The sequence below is a fragment of the Triturus cristatus genome, chromosome 4_2 (assembly GCF_964204655.1).
Source record: "Triturus cristatus chromosome 4_2, aTriCri1.1, whole genome shotgun sequence".
Taxonomy (NCBI): Eukaryota; Metazoa; Chordata; class Amphibia; order Caudata; family Salamandridae; genus Triturus; species Triturus cristatus.
The window spans coordinates 958044754-958058801 of record NC_140586.1 but is presented as its reverse complement, the minus strand read 5'-3'; the positions used below and the strand labels follow the sequence as shown (position 1 = coordinate 958058801).

The 14048-nt window shown below is 46.2% G+C and overlaps 1 protein-coding gene across 2 annotated transcripts in view; it reads left to right on the top strand.

Moving 5' to 3' along the window:
• The window catches only part of LOC146839113 (uncharacterized), a 217371-nt gene that overhangs the window by 123881 nt on the left and 79442 nt on the right, over positions 1-14048 (top strand). The gene's annotated exons all lie outside the window — the stretch shown is intronic.

The window sequence follows — 14048 nt, the reverse complement described above, 5'->3', positions numbered from 1 at the left end:
CGCAATTGGAACTTGGTACAGGGGGATCCCGTCATTGGCGAATTAGTAGCCAAAAAACCAGTTCTAACCTTTAGGAGATCAGTTTCAATGAGTAATAAGTTGGTTAGCAACTGTCCTGAACTGAGTACTCCGACTACCTGGATGGCACAAATCAAGGGTTTTAAAAAGTGTTCCACTTGCAAAGCCTGCAAATATGGACAGAATAAAACCCATTACACTAGCCCTTTTAAGTCTGAACCCATCCAGATAAAGAAAAGAACCACATGCAAGACAGAATATGCTGTGTATGTGCTGGAGTGTCCCTGTGGACTGAAATATGTGGGTAGCACTAGGTTACCGGTCCACAAAAGGATACTCCAGCACATCAGAGCAATTACGGGAAAGGATCAGGCATATCCTGTCGCTAGGCATTTTGAGCTATTACACGAGTGTAACCCCAAGTTTCTTCATTACTATGTTATTGACATGGTTCCACCAATGAAGCGTGGGGGCAACCGAGAGGGCAAATTACGCCTCTTGGAGACACGCTACATCTTAGAGCTCAACACAAAAAATCCGGCCGGATTAAATGCCAGTGAGGACTTTTTTACCTGCCTGTAGGACCAGTAAATTACTTAATTAAGGGGTATTTTCATGACATGTTTGTGGGGAGTGACAACTTCAAATCATTAACAGTTCATAGATAAGGGATATCTGAAATTTGAGGAAATGAAAATGAAACACCTATTACCGGGAGTTGGTAATATTATATATGAATTTAGATCCCATACATCTTCTTAACTGTTTTTTAATAAAAAAGGAAAGTAACTGGTTTTTGAACTTACATCTTTTTTAGAAGAAGGATTTTATCCTTTTTGCACTATTTTTGCACTATTTTGCACAAACTCTTTGAGTGGGTTATTTAAATTGTGGTTGTAACAAAGGAGTCATTGGCTATAACAACAACGGCCCACTTGGGCGGTACTAAACTAATCTATTCATCCAATTTACTGAATGGAAAAGGATAGCCGGTCACTGAGGGGAATGGCAGCTATATATTGACCAAGAATTTTAGGATAGCAATACAAACAACTCAGGGAGGTGTATTTGACACCCAAAGTAAATGTCGCAAAAAAAAGGATTTTTTGTGAATATTGTAAATAATCCTAATAACAAGTACACAGTAACATAGGAAAATCTGTTTTTAGATATATTCAGGTTTTAAAGATTTATATATTTTTGTATGTATTTATTCATTGTATTTATATAATGTTTGATTTTACTGTGTATATAAGTCGACATGTTGTAGTATTTCTTCTATGTCAAACAGGCTGCAATGACACCTGAAACTCATTTCCTGTTTACTACTTTAAATACCACTCGCACCGTCAGCAATGTGTCATGTGATCAAGACCCGAGTGGGGGTCGAAACGCGTTATGGCGGACAGGCTGGGCAACCAATAAAGCACTTTTGATTGGCACTAACCGTTTGGGTCCGCTTCTCGTCTCTGTGTTCGAGTGAAGCACTGGCAGTGGCGTTTTTTCATTCATATATATATATATATGAAATGCCAAGATGTATTGAAGAATGAGTGGGTGTATGAGTGACTGAATGGATAATTTAGTAGGTGCGTGACTGACTGCCGGCTATAAATCATCAAACAAAGCTTCCCCCGTTTGAAGATGCACTCGAAGAACAGATGAATTTAAAGGAAACTGGCATTTTCATTCAGATGCATTTATTCGCCTTACGCGTTTCAAAGCACTCAGCTTCTTGATCACAGGCATGATGATACTGCACAGAAATGGTGAAAAGGCACTCCCCTCTGCATGTCCATTTAATTAGCCCTCAGTGGGCCTCACAGGTGAAATCAACTAAGTGTTGGATGCTGGAATCAATAGTGCACTTTCAAAATTCCTTTACCTTTAGTAGGTTTCTTTTTCTGTGTCAGTGTTCATTTCACCTGTGAGGCCCCACTGGGCGGTAACACAAAGAAGCTAATCACGTGGCACTGCAAAGTTGAATCCCAGCCTGTGACCAAGGACCAGGAGGTCTGTAACGCGTAAGGCTTGACAAATTAAGCTGTGTGACTATGCCGGTTTTGCCATTACATTATGATCTGCTGCAGAGTGTGTCTTAATGCTTTGGGCATCTTTGGTTGAATATAAATGACACAGCCGTCCTGCTGTGAAGACAGTACCATCCCATTAATATGTGATGAGCCGCAGAGGTATGGAACTTTCCGAGCCTCTTTGTTGGAGCTGCAGATGGGCAGGAAATGATTTGAGACTGGCGGTGACATGCAGAGGCCCACTGGAGGGCTAAGAACAATAAATTACACTTTGGGAGCAACAGCGCAGAACAGAGTAAGGCTTCAATATAAAGGGGAAATACTACATGTCCCACAATGCAATACTAATTGTACTCCCCTTAGAGGCCCCACTGGGAGGTAACAAAAAGAAGCTAATCACGTGGCACTGCAAAGTTGAATCCCAGCCTGTGACCAAGGACCAGGAGATCTGAAACGCGTAAGGCTTGACAAATTAAGCTGTGTGACTATGTCCGGTTTGCCATTAAATTATGACCTGCTGCAGAGTGCTTCTTAATGCTGTGGGCATCTTTGGTTGGTTGGTTTGGTTGCTGTTATATTTGATTGGATTTGATGCCACATGTCACTGGAATAAAGCACATCACTTGTTGAAATGTACACTGTGGTCCGTACCTGATTATCACCAAGACGTTGGTGTTTCAGGATTGTGGTGTGTTTGTGTGTGTGTAGATATCCATATATATATTTATATTTTTCGCTTCGGTGCTCGTCTGTTTCCCCGCTCCCGACACAGCGGGTGCCGCAGCCGCAAGGACAAAACTCGCGTATTCACGCCAAACACAGTTCAAGGATGCTGCGCACTCTGGCCATTATTCAAGTTAATTTATTTTGTAAATTTCTGCAAACGCGATCAGCTGACAAACGCATTTCAGCCTCCTGGCTTTCGTCAATGTCAGTTATTCCCTGCATAGAAACTCCATGTTCGAGGCATATGAGCTGCAGATTACACACTGTGCATAGATCGCCATCTGGTGTTGGGCCCGGATGTTTGCAGTTGTTTTTCCTCTTGGAAAGTCTTTGGAAGTCACGAGGTATGTGACTCCTCCTTTGGATCATATTGCGCATGAGCTTCAGCTCCATCCTCAGATTGTTTTATTCTGCCATTGGGCTCAGATGTGTTCTTCGCGCTCCGGTTCCGAATCGTTTCATTTCTTCTGATCGGCGCGCAATCCTTTCCCTTTCCGCGGTATTGTTTCGATCGCGATCTCCACACTCTACGCGACTCTCATCATTCGAAGTCTTCGATTCCGGTCGTCGACGAAGGCCTTCGGGCCTACCTGGCCTCCTGTCCTGGCTGATGGAAAGGACGCCATTCAAAAAATGTCCTCAATGTAGGTCGAAGTTTCCCCACACCGATCTACATGAGGTGTGCAACCTCTGCCTCTCCCCAGAACACGAGGCAAGAGACTGTCCGGCTTGCAAATCCTTCTGTTCGAAGAAGACTATTCGGGAGCGAGGAGAACAATGGCTCACTCTTCGACTTCGATCCCCGACGACATCTTCGGAGAAGGCATCGATGTTCCAGAAGAGCAGCACACCGAAGAGGGCCTCGTCCGCGCCTCCGATGCTGACGACTCCGATGTCGAGGACATCACTCCGGCACAGAGGGGCGTGAGTATTAACATCGACCCCCACCCTCGACATCGAAAAAGGCTTTGGTCACGCCTTCGCCCTCGGGCCTAGGCACGACCAAAGACTCTGCTTCCCATACCTCGCCTTCGGACCGGGTTAAGAAGCCCATCAAGCCTTCCGGCGGCTCGGGCTTGAGCCAGCCTGCCGTCGGTGCCGAGAAACACTCCTCGGCACCAGCACCGAAAAAGAAGACGGCCTCCTCCTCCTCCGTGCCGAGCTCCACACCGAAGCACTCAGCGCCGAAGACTGGCACTAGCTCCTCGGTACAGACACCATCCCCGGAGCTGAGCAAAAAGCCAAAGGCCCTCGAAACCCACACCTCGAAGCCGAAAGTCATCTCGGAACCGAGGAAACAAACAGACATTTCAAAGGCCACGATTCAAAACAATGAACCGATGACGAGCCGAAGCCTAAGAAACCTATGGCTCCGACACCTTTGGCACCGAAGGATCGTGAAGGACCCTAAAACCGGACATTTGATGCTCTGCATCAAAAAGAGACCGCTGGACAAGCCTGCCCCAGCTCCACCTCCAAAGAGAAGAGACTTTGCTACCTCCCCTTTGAGACTGCCTTCACCCCCTCCTCCACCTCCTCCTCCACCTCCACCTCCTCCTCCGCCTCCCCCACCTCACCATTCTCCCACACCCTCTCCTGATGCGGATGGAGACGACGTCTACGACAACACAGGGGTCGGGCCGGATAACCAGCCCACAGGGGACCCCCTCCTACAGGCTCCCCAGACCAATGGGACGACTACAACATCCCAAACGTCCCGCAGGACGACCTTTACCCTTCAAGACTGTCCCCCCCCCTGAAGGGGTTTAACCAACTGCTCCATAGGGCTGCACACTACCACAGATTGATCTCCATACAGACCCTGTGGAGGAGGACTTCCTCCTAGATACCTTTGACACTACACAGAGGGCCACTTCCATTCTCCCCATGCTTAAAGGGGTTATTAAGCACGCACCGGAGGTCTTTAAAGACCCGGTCAGGGCCAGGGTCATCAACCCTCGCATTGAGAAAAAATATAAGGCCGCCCCTACAGACCCCACCTACATCAGATGCCCGCCCCACTAGACTCCCTAGTAGTCTCCAATGCGGGGAAGCGTGCAAACTCCCAGGCATCAGGCGAGGCTCCACCACCCGATAAGGAGTCCAAACTCCTGGATGCCTCTGGCAAGCGAACTGCATCACAGGTTGCCAACATATGGCGCATTGCAAACACCCAAGCGCTTTTAGCAAGATATGACAGGGCACATTATGATGAACTGGAAGCCATAATGCAACACCTCCCTGACAAATACAAGAATAGGGCCAATGAGCTAATCCAGGAGGGCAAAATCATCACCAACACCTCCATTCGTTGCGCCCTCGATGTAGCGGACACCGCCTCTAGGGCAATTAACACCAGCGTCCTCCTGCGTAGGCATGCCTGGCTACGAATTTCAGGTTTCAAACCCGAGGTGCAGAGTTCCATCCTCAACCACCCCTTTGAATAGCAACAACTGTTTGGCCCCAACGTCGATGTTGCCCTTGAAAAAATGAAAAAGGACACCGACACGGCAAAATCTATGGGAGCCTTGCAGTCGCAAGCTCCCAGGCGCTCCTTTCGCCGCTCTTCCTTTAGAAGCAATTCCAGAGGCTACTCCTCCGACAGCACCTCCACTTCCTATAAGGCCCCTACCCAATCCACCTTCACTGGCGATTACCAGAGAGGCGGCTACAGGGGTAACAACAATAAAGGCAGAGGCAAAACTAACACCTCCTGCTCTGCCTCCTCCCCCTCCCAATGACTTCCCTCCACTACCCCCAGACCATCCCACTCCAGTCGGGGGCAGACTCCACAATTTCCTTCCTGTCTGGACTACCATCACCTCAGACAAATGGGTGACACAGATAATTCGGTCAGGCTACTGCCTCGAACTAACATCTACCCCCCCCAAACATACCACCCAAACAGCGCCCAATGTCACAGGCACATTTGTCACTACTAAAGCAGGAGGTCATCTCCCTCCTACAAAAGAGTGCAATACAACCAGTTCCTGCCCACCAACAAAACATGGGAGTTTACTCCCTATATTTTCTCATACCAAAAAGGGACGACACTCTAAGGCCCAGCCTAGACCTCAGACCCCTAAACCACTACATACACTCAGACCATTTCCACATGGTCACACTCCAGCAGGTACTTCCCCAACTCTCCCAGAACAACTTCCTTGCCACCCTAGACCTCAAGGACGCCTATTTCCACATTCCCGTTCACCCCGCTCACAGGAAGTTTCTCAGATTTGTAGTCGACGGTCAACACTATCAATTCAAAGTACTCCCATTCGGAGTCACCACAGCACCACGGGTGTTTACCAGGTGCCTAGCGGTAGTGGCAGCACACCTGCGAAGACAACACATCCACGTCTTCCCATACCTAGACGACTGGTTCATAAAAGCCAGCTCATACAACCAGTGTGTACAACACACTCACACCACTATCCAACTACTTCACGAACTGGGCTTCACAGTAAACCACGCAAAGTCCCATCTGCAACCGTCCCACGTTAAACAATACCTCGGTGCCACCATAGACACCTCAAAAGCGCTAGCCTATCCCAGTCCTGCCAGGATAGCAAGCATTCAGGCTCTACGTGCCAAATTTTAACCGGAACACTCTCTTCCAGCTCGAGTGTTCATGCAACTTATAGGAATGATGGCCTCTTGCATATTCATATTACCTCACGCAAGACTCCAGATGCGTCCTCTCCAAGAGTGCATAGCACGCCAATGGAACCAGGTCGTGCCCATCGCTGTCTGCAGTGGTGGACTACCAAAAACCTTTCCAAAGGGCGACCGTTCCTGGAGCCGATTCCTCAGATAGTACTGACAGCGGACGCATTGCTCTCCGGCTGGGGAGATCACCTACTACATCACACCATGCAGGGCAGGTGGACACCTCAACAAAAGTTACTCCACATCAACCATCTGGAGTTACTAGCCATATTCTTAGCCATAAATGCCTTTCAAACACATGTTTCAGGCAAGGCCGTCCTAGTCCACACAGACAACATGACAGCCATGTACTATATACAGAAACAAGGCAGCACACACTCTCCACAGCTCTCTCAGCTAGCACAGAGCATATGGAGATGGGCCATACCCCAAAACATCTTTCTCCTAGCCCAACATGTCCCAGGAGTCCAAAACACTATGGCCGATCTGCTGAGCAGACAAACACAACAGATCCACGAGTGGGAACTCCATCCACAAGTTCTTCACCCCTACTTTCAAATGTGGGGGCATCCACAGATGGACCTCTTCGCCACCCACGAAAACGCCAAATGCCCAAGCTTCGCCGCCAGGTATCCACACCCATTGTCCAAAGGCAATGCGATATGGATGAACTGGTCAGGCAGATTTGCGTATGCCTTTCTGCCTCTCCCACTCATTCCATTAGTGGTGCGCAAACTACAGCAACACTCCCTCACTCTCATTCCAGTAGCTCCAACTTGGGCCAGAAAACCGTGGTACACCACACTGCTGGACCTATCTGTAGTACCGCACCAAAAGTTACACCTCTCTCCACGCCTCTTAACCCAGAACCATAGAGAGATCAGGCACCCGGACCCAGCTCAGCTCAACCTTGCGATCTGGCTCCTGAAATCCTAGAATTCGGTTATCTTAATCTTCCCCCTCACTGTATGAACGTCATTAAAGAAGCTAGACGGCCTACCACTAGAGCTTGCTACGCAGCCAAGTGGAAACGTTTCGTGATCTATTGTCACAACAATAACTTCAATCCCCTAGATGTGTCCATTCAACACATCATAGGCTATTTACTACACCTACAAAGATGCAACCTAGCCTACTCGTCTATTAGACTGCAACTTGCGGCCATAGCAGCTTATCTACAAAACAGGCAACATCTATCACTCTTTAGAGTACCTGCCATAAAAGCATTCATGGAAGGCCTCAAAAGAATAATTCCCCCCAGAGTGCCACCCTCACCTGTGTGGAACCTAAACATCGTTCTCACGAGACTAATGGGGCCTCCGTTTGAACCTCTACACAAATGTGAACTTCAATTCCTAACATGGAAAACTGCTTTTCTTGTAGCCATTACTTCCCTCAGAAGGGTCAGTGAGATACAAGCACTCACCATTCAAGAACCTTTTCTGCAAATGCACCATAACAAGGTTATTCTCCGCACGAATCCAAAATTCCTCTCTAAAGTCATTTCTCCCTTTCACCTGAACCAATATGTGGAACTGCCCGTATTCTTCTCGCAGCCACAGACCATTGCAGAAAGAGCTCTCCACACACTAGATTCAAACGAGCCTTACTCTACTACATCGAGAGAACACAACCCTTTCGGAAGACCAAACAACTGTTCGTGTCTTTCTCACCACCACACAAAGGCAACCCCATCTCCAAATCTGGGATAGCGAGGTGGATTGTCAAATGCATACAGATTTGATACCACAAAGCCAAACGTATGCTCACTATTCCCCCTAAAGCCCACTCTACACGCAAGATAGGGGCTTCCATGGCATTTTTAGGGAACATTCTCTTAGATGATATCTGCAGAGCAGCTACATGGTCTACACCGCACACTTTCACTAAACACTATTGTGTAGATGTGCAAACTAAGCAACAAGCTAGTGTGGGCCAGGCTGTACTCAAAACATTGTTTCAAACGACTGCAACAGATACTGGTGGTCACCGCTAGGGATGGGTACTGCTATATAATCTATGCACAGTGTGTAATCTGCAGCTCATATGCCTCGAACGGGAAATGCTACTTACCAGTATGCATCTGTTCTTGGCATGTAGAGCTGCAGATCTACACACGCCCACCCGCCTCCCCGGATACCTTTATCTGTTCCAGTTTTTATCTTATTTAGATACAGCACACATGGGCATCTTCACTGCTTATTACTACGCTCCATCATTTCCCCGCTGGCGAAAAACAATCTGAGGATGGAGCCGAAGCCCATGCGCAATATGATCCAAAGGAGGAGTCACATACCTCGTGACTTCCAAAGACTTTCCAAGATGAAAAACAACTGCAAACATCCGGGCCCAACACCAGATGGCAATCTATGCACAGTGTGTAGATCTGCAGCTCTACATGCCAAGAACAGATGAATACTGGTAAGTAGCATTTCCCTTAAGCATCAATCTTCTCATTGGTTAACAGCAGGGACTAAAAACATTCACATAAAAAAGGGACTTGTGTATTCAGTCATTCGTTTAGAAAGGGTGTCGGCCATTTTAACACTATACAGTTGTAATTCAAGGGGGCTCCATTCCTGGCTTATTTACATTTTCCAACATTGGATCAATATATCCGTTAATCAAAGTCAAGGCAGATTAATCCACATATGTAACTGCTGTATAGTCTATGCACATGTATACGATCTACAGCTCATATGCCTCAAACAGAAAATGCTACTTACCAGTATGCATCTGATCTTGGCATGTAGCGCAGTAGATTTGTATACGAACACCCGCCTCGCCGGATACCTCTATCTGTTCCAGTACTATCTTACTTAGATACATTACACATGGACATCGCTTTCTATTTTTTACTAACTCCATCATAACCCTTCATGGCGAAAACAATCTGGAGATGGAGTCGATGCCCGTGCGCACTATCGTCCTGAGGAGGAGTCACCTACCTCGTGACCACAAAGACTTCTTCCAAGACAAAAACAAAGTGCCCAACACCAGATGGCGATCTATGCACAAGTATACGAATCTACTTGCCAAGAACAGATGCATACTGGTAAGTAGCATTTTTTCCATATATATATATGTGATCAAGGCCCACCGGAGCTGAAACACGTCATGGCTGACCTGTAATCTGTGGAAAATAAAGCAACTCTAAATGCTGATTTAGTGGTCTGTGCTCCATTTTTTTTCCGAAAACTACGAAAATTGCCAGCGGCTGGTGGAGAGTTTTGTGTATATATATATTCACTTAAAAAACCATAGGTTTCACACATGTTATAGTTAGCTGGGCATTTCACTCGTGAAAAACCAATGAAATTCCCCCGTTATAGTTAGTTCAGATAACTATAACTCGCGCGACCGTCACTCTATCAAAAGGATGATGTCATCAGTGATGTCATGAGTGATGCCACTGACCATGTCATGAGTGATGTAATATGTGACGTCATAAGCAGTGGATTGCGGGCGCGCGAGTTATAGTTATCTGAACTAACTATAACGGGGGAATTTCATTGGTTTTTCACGAGTGAAATGCCCAGCTAACTATAACATGTGTGAAACCTATGGTTTTTGAAGTGAATTTGCAAGGTTTTTTAAATGCTAATTCCTAACTATAACGTGTGTGAAACCTATGGTTTTTTCAGTGAATTTGTACGGTTTTTTAAATGCTAAGTTATGTATTTATTTATTTATTTATTTTAAGGTTTTTCACCGTGCGCGTACCGTGCACGCGCTGTGGGCGCTCGGTGTGCTTAGCGCACCGAGCGCCCACGTTACGTAGTTCGCGGAATTTTTCCGTTTCTACCGTGCGCGTACGCTACGCGCACTCCGCGATTTTTCATAAAAAATGTAAAATACATTTTTGCCCTTGGGGGTCCTTCTGGGACCCCCTGACCAAGGCTAGGGGGTCAGGAACTCTCCAGCCTGCCCCCTTTACACGTTATCCACATTTGTTTTTCACACACACAGACGCGGAGAGAAAAAATGGCGGCCGACACTTCCTGGTTTCGACCGATTCGAATGTTTACTAAGATCTAACAACCAATCAGAATCGCGCACGGCAGCGTGCGCGTACGGAAAGCTTACGGTACGCGCTCGGAGCGCGCCTATAGATATATATATTGATTTAAATGCTATTTTCTCAGGAAATACTGAACAGATTTACACGAGACCTTCAAAAGGCACATCCCTGACCTGAGGGCTACCTCTCTGCCAAATTTCAAGTAATTCTGTTCAGCCGTTCGGGCTGTAGCTCGGACTAAAGGTCCTATGGAAAAATGCATGGGGAAAACGGGTTTTGGGACCCCCCCTTTTTCTCAGGCCCCGCTTGACGATTCCCCTGGAGACTTTCAGGGAAGGAGCGGAGCGGAGCGCCCCACCTATTTTGAGAATTGTGCGAGGATTCGTCAATCGGCGCCAAAGTTATTCAAAATAGAATGTTGCGGATTTCCTATGGAAACACGGTCCTAACTATAACTATCTACTGGCGACCGCCAGTAGATAAAATATATATATATATATATATATATATATATCACGCTCCTTGTCTCCACTTTCACCTCTGAGCGGAGCACTCGTGGACGGGTGCAGTTTGCGGTAGTGGACACTGCTAAATGTCAAAGCTCCAATTTCCCTTGTTTGTCAAGAAATAACGCACTCCAGGGGGGGATCGTCACAGTTATTATTTAATTAACGGTAACTGCAAGCAAAACAAACAAACGCGTTTCGGCGTCAGCCTTCTTCTGTGTTCATTACACATTGGTGACGGCATGTTTAAAAAGGTTTGCTTAGTGCTCCTAACATAAAGAAAGGACAAACATTTTATACGCAAATGTCGGTGCCATATTGTAATGGTTAAAATCCTTGTTATTCCGCCGTTTATCGGCTTTTAACCCAATGTAATTCAAATTATCATTACATTATACAAAGTAAATACCTCATCAATAATACTTTCAACCATACCGTGGCATAAGCGTCAATGATTTTGCCGTGTATCGGCGTACACCCTTCCTTGAAGCACTCTTCTCAACAAACTATTAAGTTGACTCATCATGTGTAAATTCACAGTTTAGCCGTGAATCGGCTATAACTTTGATATCAGCACACCTTATTATGTTACTTTCTACACAATAACAAAGCGTAAATCCAAATTCAAAACTAGGAGAGAGGTGAGTCTACATAAGACACTTAATCAAATGGCTATGGGGAAAACAGTAAGACACATTGAAACCCAAATCAAAGATGTTAGCTTATCAGCCTGTTGACGAAACCTCAAAATAGGTGGGGCGCTCCGCTCCGCTCCTACCCTGAAAGTCTCGGGGGGATTCGTCAAGCGGGGGCTGAGAAAAAAGGGGGGTCCCAAAACGCGTTTTCCCCATGCAATTTTCCATAGGGACCTTTAGTCCAAGGTACAGCCCGAACGGCTGAACAGAATTACTTGAAATTTGGCAAAGAGGTAGTCCTCAGGTCAGGCATGTGCCTTTTGCATATATGGTGTCAATCTGTTCAGTAGTTCCTGAGAAAATCAAAAATAAAATCACATACATATTCTGGGCGGAGCCTAACCACACATCTCATCGTGAGATCTGATTGGCTGTCAGTACTTCATCAAAGAAGTGTTGGCATATATATATATATTCACTGAAAAAACCATAGGTTTCACACACGTTATAGTTAGGAATTAGCATTTAAAAAACCTTGCAAATTCACTGAAAAAACCATAGGTTTCACACATGTTATAGTTAGCTGGACATTTTACTGATAAAAAACCAATGAAATTCCCCCGTTATAGTTAGTGCAGGCAACTATAACTCACGTGACCGCAATCCTCTGCTGATGACATATGTGTCTTTATGAAAAAAAAATATTTGTAATATATGTATAGCTAAAATTTAATGGAAGAAGACATGGGCAAATAAGTGTCTAAATACAGTATTAGCATCAGCAGAGGATTGCGGTCACGTGAGTTGTAGTTGCCTGCACTAACTATAACGGGGGAATTTATTGGTTTTTTATCAGTAAAATGTCCAGCTAACTATAACATGTGTGAAACCTATGGTTTTTTCAGTGAATTTGCAAGGGTTTTTAAATGCTAATTCCTAACTATAACGTGTGTGAAACCTATGTTTTTTTCAGTGAATTTGTACGGTTTTTTAAATGCTAAGTTACTTTACGCCATTCGTGGCGTGCGCGCCCACTTAACGCAGTTCATTCCGTGCGCGCACGGTGCGCTTCGCGCACCGTGCGCACACAGTGAGCACGCGGTGCGCTTCGCGCACCGCGCGCCCACTTTACGCAGTTAGTGCCGTGCACGCAGGGTGGGCACGCGGTGCGCACCGTGCGCACATGGAGGACATATTATGCGCTTCGTTGTGAAAAGGTAATGTTTGATTTTTTGAAGTGCAGGTCTTATATATATGCCATGCACAAATGGTGCCCTTCGGGCACCATTTGCTGACGGGGTGTGGAGAATGTGGATAATTGTTTTTTTTTACAATTTTTTTACCGTACGCGTACGGTAAGCATAATCGGCGATTTTTCGAAAAAAAATAAAATTGAATTTTTGGCCTTGGGGGTTCTTTGAGAACACCTTCATCAAGGCTAGGTGGTTGGGAGCAGTCTAAACATCCCCTTTATATGTTTTTTGTCTTTGTTTTTCTTCCACCCCCTCAGAGTGCGAGATAGAAAATGGCAGACACCGCTTCCTGGTTTCGACCGATTCGAATGTTTACTAATATCTAACAGCCAATCAGAATCGCGCTCGCGCACGTCACCGTACGCGTACGGTAAGCGCACGGTAAGCGCACCGTAAGCTGGCTCAGATATATATATTGATTTAAAGGCTATTTTCTCAGAATCTACTGAACAGATTTACACCAAACCTACAAAAGGCACTTCCTTGACCTGTAGACTACCTCTCTGCCAAATTTCAAGGAACTCTGTTCAGCCGTTCGGGCTGTAGCTGTGTCTAAAGGTCCTATGGAAAAATGCATGGGAAAAACGTGTTTTGGGACCCCCCTTTTATCTCAGCCCCCGCTTGACGAATCCCCCCGAGACTTTCAGGGTAGGAGCGGAGCGTAGCGCCCCATTAGTTTTGAAAATTTCGCGAGGATTCGTCGACCGGCGCCAAAGTTATTCAAAATAGAATGTTGCGGTTTTCCTATGGAAACAGGGTCCTAACTATAACTACCTACTGGCGACCGCCAGTAGGTAATATATTTATATTTATTATATAAAGAAAGAGAGATCTCTCTTTCTCTATCTTTTTTTATAGTAATGGCTTCCCTGGGGACCGATTGTGGCCCCCACGGAAAGCACATGGCTATAAAAAAAAAATGCCCCCACAGGGGGTCTGCCACTGACCATTTGGACCGACCCCCTGCCAATTTTGCTGCAATTTTTTTGGGGGGAATATATATATATATTTTTCTACTTTTAGAGGGGGGGGGGGTCGTGCCCCCCCAGGAAAAGCCAAAGTTATTTTAAAAAGAAAAATATGCCCAGGGGGTGGGGGGGCAGGGTCGACCATTTTCACAAGGGCCTAACCCCCCCCCCACCCCCCCCCCCCCCCAGACATCCCTGGTGTCTATTGGGGTTTCCTGC